Here is an 8,773-nt window from a genome sequence, read left to right on the forward strand (position 1 = left end):
GATCGGGTACCCAACCCCGGTGGATGCTTTGGTCGCATGCAGACTGAGTCAGGGGCCTTCGTACGCGTCTGTTCTCCATGTCAGGGGCGGCGTGCGAAATGCAACAACGTCCTGGTGGTGTTCGGGACCCAAAACAGCAACATCACGACGGTCCTCCTGCGAGATAGTGGGGTTAGCTGCGGGCCTTGCGAGCCCGTGACTACAAAAAACATAAGCAACGAACAACGAACAACAAATTTCGGATGGAAATCGGCAAAGACCCACACGACGAAAAGGGACTAGCGATTGGAAACTTGGAACATGGAACTGCCGATCTCTAAATTTTGTGGGCAGTATCCACTTGCTCTCCAACGAATTGAAAAGCCGCAAATTTGACATCGTAGCGCTGCAGGAGGTATGCTGGAAGGGCTCCACGGTACGAACGTACCCAGATGGTCGTGCCATCTACCAGAGCTGCGGCAACACACACGAGCTTGGAACAGCTTTTATAGTGATGGGAAAGATGCAAAAGCGCGTGATCGGGTGGTGGCCGATCAACTCACGAATGTGCCGGTTGAGAATCAAGGGCCGATTCTTCAACATCAGCATCATCAACGTGCACAGCCCTCACCTCGGAAGTACCGGTGACGACAAAGACGAATTTTACGCGCAGCTGGAGCGTGAATACGACCGTTGCCCAAAACATGATATCAAGATCGTCATCGGGGATTTCAACGCTCAGGTCGGCCAGGAGGAGGAATTTAAACCGACAATTGGAACGTTCAGTGCGCACCAGCTGACCAACGAAAACGGCCTTAGACTGATAGATTTCGCCGCCTCCAAACGAATGGCCGTACGTAGTACCTTTTTCCAACACCGCCTCCCACACAAGTACACCTGGAGATCACCGTACCAAACGCAATCACAGATCGACCACGTTTTGATTGACAGCCGGCACTTCTCGGACATCATCGACGTCAGATCCTGTCGAGGCGCCAACATCGAGTCAGACCACTATCTGGTGATGGTGAAGATGCGCCCAAAACTCTCCGTAGTGAACAACACACGCAACCGGCGCCCGCCTCAGTTAAATATCGCGCGACTGAAGCAACCTGAGGTCGCGGCAGACTACGCAAAATCGGTCGAAGCAGCGCTGCCGGCAGAGGGCGAGCTTGATGAAGCCCCTCTCGAGGACTGTTGGGATACCATCAAGACAGCCATCAACAGTGCTGCGGAGAACGTCATCGGTTATGTGGAGCGATCTCGACGGAACGACTGATTCGACGAGGAGTGTAGGAGGGTGATGGACGAAGAGAATGCCGCGCGGGCGGCAGTCGTGCAAAGAGGCACTCGTCGAAATGTGGAAAATCACCGACAGCGGAAGATGCAGCGAGTCCAAATTTTCCAGGAGAAAAAGCGCCGCCTGGAGGAGGAGGAGCTCGAGGAGCTGGAGCAGCTGCATCGTTCCCAAGGAACACGAAAGTTCTATCAGAAACTCAACGCATCCCGCAAAGGCTTCGTGCCGCAAGCCGAAATGTGCCGTGATAAGGACGGAGGCATCCTGACGGACAATCGTGAGGTGATCAAAAGGTGGAAGCAGAACTTCGATGAACACCTGAACGGCGCACATGCAGGAGATCAAGACGGTGGGGAAAGGTACATCGCCGGCGTAGCCAACGACGAAGAGGAGCCACTCCCAACGATGAGTGAAGTTAAGGAAGCCATTCGCCAGCTGAATAGAAACAAGTCGGCTGGAAAGGATGGTATCGCAGCTGAACTCATCAAAATGGCCCCGGAAAAGTTGGCCGATTGCCTACACCGGTTGATAGTCCGGATCTGGGACATAGAACAACTCCCGGAGGAGTGGAAGGAGGGGGTAATATGCCCCATCTACAAGAAGGGCGACAAATTGGACTGTGAGAACTACCGAGCGATTACTGTCCTCAATGCCGCCTACAAAGTGTTGTCCCAAATCCTACTCCGCCGCCTAACGCCACTAGCAAACAGATTCGTGGGAAGTCATCAGACCGGCTTCATGGAGGGACGGTCAACGACGGACCAGATATTCACATTACGGCAAATCCTCCAAAAATGCCGCACCATCCCTACGCACCATCTATTCATCGACTTCAAAGCCACATACAACACGATCGACCGGAACGAGCTATGGAAAATTATGGACGAGAACGGCTTTTCCGGGAAGCTGATCAGACTGATCAAGGCGACGATGGATGGAACGCAGTGCTGTGTGCGGATCTCGGGTGAATTGTCGAGTTCATTCGAATCGCGCAGGGGGCTTCGACAAGGTGATGGTCTATCCTGCATGATGTTCAACGTGGCGCTAGAAGGTGTTATTCGACGAGCGGTGGGCGAAATGCGGGGCACGATTTTCAACAGATCCAGTCAACTTATCTGCTTTGCCGATGACATTGATATAGTCGGCAGATCATCTGCGGCGGTGGAAGACATCTACCGCAAACTGAAACGCGAAGCAGAAAGGATTGGGTTGATGATTAATACGTCCAAGACGAAGTACATGCTGGCCTGCGGATCCGAGGCCGACCGAACCCGCTTGTCCAGTAATAACAAGGTCACGATCGACGGCGACGAGCTGGAGATAGTCGAAGACTTTGTCTATCTCGGCTCACTGGTGACCGCAACAATGACACCAGCCGTGAAATCCGGAGGCGAATTATCAGCGGAAGTCGTGCCTTTTATGGACTCCACAAGCAACTGCGGTCGAGAAGAATTAGCCCTTGCACGAAGTGTAACCTGTATATGATGCTCATTAGACCGGTTGTTCTCTACGGGCACGAGACATGGATATTGCTCGAGGAGGACCTGCGTACACTCGGAGTATTCGAGCGACGAGTGTTAAGAACCATCTTTGGCGGCGTACAGGAGAACGGAGTGTGGAGGCGAAGGATGAACCACGAGCTCGCGCGACTCTACGGCGAACCCAGTACCCAGAAGGTGGTGAAGGCTGGCCGGATACGCTGGGCGGGACATGTTGCGCGAATGCCGGACGACTGTCTTGCAAAACAGGTGTTCGCTACGAATCCGGTAGGAACAAGACGAGCGGGGGCGCAACAAGCGAGGTGGTTAGACCAAGTGGAGCGTGATCTGGCGAACGTGGGGTGCCCGAGGAATTGGAGAACGGTTGCCATGGACCGAGTGAATTTTAGGAATTATGTTCGTCAAGTTATGTCGTGAGACGGAATACTATGTAAAAAAAAAGAAAAAAAAAAACTATTAACAAAATAGCGTTTATATATGTTAGAGTGCCATTTAACCGGTCTTTGCAGCGTTCCTGGGAATCGGGAACTCTGATCATCTTTTCTCCCAGAATTCTCGGGTTTCCAGAAAAATGAAAAGAAACCCTCTACGGAAACAAATTAAACCAAAAATATGTATATTCATGATATTTTTACATTTTTACCCTAAATTACTATCATTTAAAATTGATTATAATTTGAAACCATTTAAAATTTAAAACTATTGATTTTGATTTCGTTTTTCGAACATAAACTTCTTAAAGGGAAAAAAGGTATTTCTACCGAACAAATTTCAACTTCTTTCATAGTTCATTCTGTAATCGGTTGAACCAATAATGGATTAGTTACAAACTCTTCATTCGAAAAATATGTATGTTGTATTCTTTTTTATATACGCATACGAAAAACAAGAATACAAAAGTAACAAAATGTACGAGAAAATCAACCTTAAAAACTGACTCTTTCTCCCTGCCGAAAATTGAAAAGTATTTTTTTTACGATAGATTCAACGATTTTTTCAACTAAATATAGAAATTGGTTGATAAAATTTAATTTATTCATTAAATATCGGTAATTCTCAGGTAGCTGCCCATCCCATGTGTTACAAATAGTGTATTTTCCGATATTTTTGACCAATTCGAAAATACTATACGTTGAGTACTGTCAAATAGACCATTCAAATTCTTATTATTGTGTTTTTTTTATTTGAAATCATTTGAGGCCCTTAGAGCCAAAGGGGTATAAGTGCATAAAACCTGATTTCGAGAAAAAAGCACTTGAACTTCGTTGTGTTCCAGTAAATTCCATAGATATTTTTTATGAATTTTTTTCATGTGAATGATTTTTCTAAATAAAAACAAAGCATTTTACAACATTTTCCCAAAAAAGAACGTTTATTTGACGTTTATTGAGGCGATACATATTTTTTAAATTTGGTACTTATACCCCTTTGGCTCCAAACACATGCACTTATACCCCTTTGCCACCAAATAAATTCACTTATACCCCTTTGCCACCAACAAATTTTCACATCCAGGTTTTTTTTATCTTATTGATATGGGTAAGAAACCATAAATATTCATTGCTACAAGATTCAATTAGTTTTCGTATAAATATATTTTTTGTTGTTTTGATGAGAAATATACTCTGGTACAGTAGGTTAAGAGTAGAGATGTACCGAATAGTGGTATTCGGCGAACGGCCGAATACCGAATATTGACCTTTTCAACTATTCGGCCAAACGAATATTCGGCCAAACGAATATTCGGCCGATTATTCGGTCGAATATTCTATTGAGTTTTTAATGAAAAAAACTAAAGCGATTATTTCAATGCTTTCTATTTCTTCCGTATTAATGCCCCTCATGTTTTAAGTCGATTATTTTCGACCAGATGATATTTTCGGATGATTCATAACAAGATATTTTTTTAAGTAAGGGCCTTTCTGATTTTAAAAATGTCACAAATTATTGAAAAGACATCAGCTGACTAGTCGCTTCTAGGGCGTTTATCACCAAAGAGATTGCTTTCCTGTGAAATCTACGATAAAACATGTCGAAACTGGTGCCAAGCTATTTGAAATTGCTTTTCTGCTATTGAATTGGATAAATATCGGATTTGAGCTAAATATTTTCAAAATAGTTGTTGAAAAGATAGATGATCTTTAATCTTAAGCATATCATATTTACTTTCAACCACACGTATCCACATAGTCAGGCATTCAAGACGATTTTGGAAAAAGGAATAAAAAAAGGTCAAAATTTATGTATATTTTAATTTTTTTGCAAAATTGTTATTGAACACAAATTTTAATTTTTTTTTAAATAGGTATTTGAGATTTCGCTTAGCAAATAATCTGAATAAACCCGAGAAAAACTCGGGAAATTTGAAACAATATCTGGACATCCCGGCCAGATTTAACTTATCTGGATTCTTTCCTGGATTTATGGGTAAGCCTTAACATATCCATAAAATCTGGAATAAACTATAATCAAAGTATAAAGCAATATCGTTCAGCATTCTCCTGTACGATCTACAGTGAAAGATACACGGATACACCTTAGATGTTTTTCTGAAACCATAAGTTTTTAATGACTATGTAGCTTTTACAACATTACTTCTGGATATTTTATAAATTAGCCAAAATTATTTGAAAAAATTACAAGCCTGTAGTAGATATTCGGCCTATTCGGCCTATTCGGCCGAATACTTAGCTCAACTATTCGGCGAGCCGAATATTCGGCTTAACGGTTTTTCGGCGATATTCGGCGCCGAATATTCGGCCGACCGAATATTCGGTACACCTCTAGTTAAGAGATTTTATGGCTGAAGATCGACCTGGTCTTGGCAACTTCTACTAAATCTCTCCAAACAACGTTTTTTCATCAAGATTAATTGATAATAATTCGTGAAAGGTATTTTCCACTAAATTCCAATCACCACGTGTTTTGTACGCCTTTGCCTGATCAATTGGGTATTGGAATGGGACTTGCGGTCACTCTGAGTTGGTTTTTTACAGTAAATTAACGATAGGCGCTTCAATATTAACCCAATTATCTCGTACAAATACATTTTTTTTTGTACTTTATAAGCCTTTAATCCGTGACACACTTCATATATCCAGAAATCAGGAATTTTTGATCCGCTAATTTGTTATTGAAATAAAAAAAAAATTATTAAATATATTAATTTTTTTTCTACTAGAATTATCACTAAATGCAATCAGATGAATTATAGTTGATGGTAAATTTTTAAACATCATCAGCTTTTCAAAAGAAAAGTGAATTACATTAATTTTAAATTTTTTTGGTCCCGATGAAAAAACATTACTTTCATGAAATCAAGTTAGGGTTGGTGGCAAAGGGGTATAAGTACGTCAGTTTAATGGACTTTGGAGGCAAAGGGGTATAAGTGCAGCACTTATACCCCTTTGGCTCCAAACAAAGAGGAAATTTCAGTAAGCACGATTTTTTCAATGAGATCTAAACATAACAAAATAGTGAAATAAAATTATGATTAAAATAGCATATGATGATTGACAGTCAAGGATTCGTTCTAGATGGTTATCTCGATTTTTTCCATTTTGTCACTTATACCCCTTTGGCTCCAAGGGCTTCATTTGTCGTTTTTCTCTTTTAAAACTAAGTTTTCGTACAAACGAAATAATTTCACGGTGTGTTTCGTAGAAGGACTTAATGAATAAAAATATACAGCAACACTAATTTTTGCATGGGCAGAAAGTAGAGCTTTGTCGGTTCATTTTCACCAAAAATTAAAATATTTTGTCGGTGACCCCCCATACAAATTTATTTTTTTGAAAATTTACTATTTGAAATCATGAAAAAAAAAGATATATTTTAAGTGTTTTATCATTTCATAGGTGCCGATTCTCTTTTTTTTTTTTCAATATATTAATATTGAACTGGTAACTCAATAATCTAATCAACATTTTTTCAAAATTAGTTTAAACTTGTTACAGAGCAATTAAAACAAATAAAATTGCTTAAAAAAGATTATCTAATCCTAAATTAAAAAATCGGCTAGTAAATCCGGTCAGCAGTCTGAGAGGGTCAAATTGTCTGATATATTAGAAAAATCTAGAATAATATGAATCCATTCTCTTTAGATTTTCTTATAGTAACAACACTGGATGGAATATAAAACAAAGCTCAATGATTATGAAAATCAGGTCTTACTACTAGGAACTGCTATATTTCTTTTTGTGATAACGCTTATCGTGATACGATATAGAGTAGAAACGGATGCCTTAATTTAAGCTGAAAAAAAATAAGATAATGAATATTCAAATCTAAACGATCCGTTAATTCTCATCCGCATTAGATTTTGTTACCCTAATCAGCACTAGAAAAGCCAATTTGACACTACAAGCTCAAATCGTTATAACTTTTGGCGTGTTCAACCGATCTAAACAAAACTTATATCAATATAAACCTTGTAATGTCAGTAAAATATGTTTAGAACATTATATATAGCTAAAGCTACTAGTTTTCTCGTTATACAGCATGAAAGAAAAAAATCCGAAAAAACATACCTCAGGAAAACTGCTGTAGTTCATATATTACACGTCCAAAAAAATATTTGCCTTATGCATATGAAAGCTAAAGTTATTGTCTACATCATGAAGCCAAGAAATATGTTTAGAAGTTTTTTTTAATGAAAGGATCACAAAAAGTTAAAAAAAGTGGTCTGAAAAACCATCTTTTTATTCGATTGCTAGTAAAAACTGTTTGAGCGATGGTAGAGTTTTTGAAAAAATATGACTACAAAATTTATTCTAATTCTAACATTTTGTTGTCTTTAGATTCTTAATGGAACAAAAATTGAATTTACTGGAATTTTTCAAAATTGACTAATTTGCGCGATTTTTTTACAAATTGAAATTTCATCTCATTTTGTGGTCCACTGTAAGGTTGTACCCGGATTTTCAGTGCTTTTACTTTGTTTGGACCAAAATTTTTTGGCTTCATGATCTAGACAATAACTTCAGCTTTCATATGCATAAGGCAAATATTTTTTTGGACGTGTAATATATGACCAGCAGTTTTCCTGAGGCATGTTTTTTCGGATTTTTTTTTTCATTCATTCTTAATAACGAGAAAACTAATAGCTTTATTTTACTGACATACCGAGGTTTCCATTGATATAAGTTTTATATGAAATTCATAATAATTCAAACGACTTAGATAGATTTCACTTTTGGAGTGTCAAATTGCCACTCTAAGTCGAAAAAGGGAGCTTTTTGGTCCAGCCTGAACCCTGATAAAAAAAAGTAAAGATACAATATTAAAGAACTTTTGAATTCATTTAAGGTCCCCGAAATTTTTTTTTGTATTTTGAAGCTTCTGAAAAAAGTTACAAGCCTTGCAATAGTGTCAAAATGACACTCTAATGCGGATGAGGGTTAAGCGGTGGTTTTTAAATATAAATATGTTTCTCATAAATGGACAGGAGATTTATATCTCTCAGGAAATTAATTTATAGTTCAAGATCATATCTGTAAGTTTCAATGAGAATTTTCACCATAGGTTTTACCTTTATTGAAAGATTTGGAAAGATATGGATGAGCAAAATTTCCAACTTTGAACCTACTGTTCCTGTTTTGGTACTGAATTGATTCCTTTCATTGGACCTGTAAAAAACTGTATGATAGGTTTCAGGAAGAATAAGAGTTCATTGTATGCAACTTAGAATCTTTATTTTATGCTATCAAAATGAGTGATTTACTATTATCGGCAATTTAGGACTAAAGAAGGCTCTAGGTCCAAAGTAGGAGCACTTACCCAAATAAATTGAATTTAAAAATAAAAAAAAAACTTTGCCAGGCCCCATGAAGGTCTTCAAACCTGATACTTATCCTAGTTTTTTTTCTACCACAATTCAATTTTTTATCATTTCCATCCTCGATGTTGGTGTTTGATGTTTCAGGTGAATTGCATGAATATTATATAAATATTTGACCATTAATCAGTGAAGCTGAACCTTACGTAAGAGTGCTGAAAT

This window comes from Uranotaenia lowii, chromosome 1 (genome assembly GCF_029784155.1).
Source record: "Uranotaenia lowii strain MFRU-FL chromosome 1, ASM2978415v1, whole genome shotgun sequence".
NCBI classification, from domain to species: Eukaryota; Metazoa; Arthropoda; class Insecta; order Diptera; family Culicidae; genus Uranotaenia; species Uranotaenia lowii.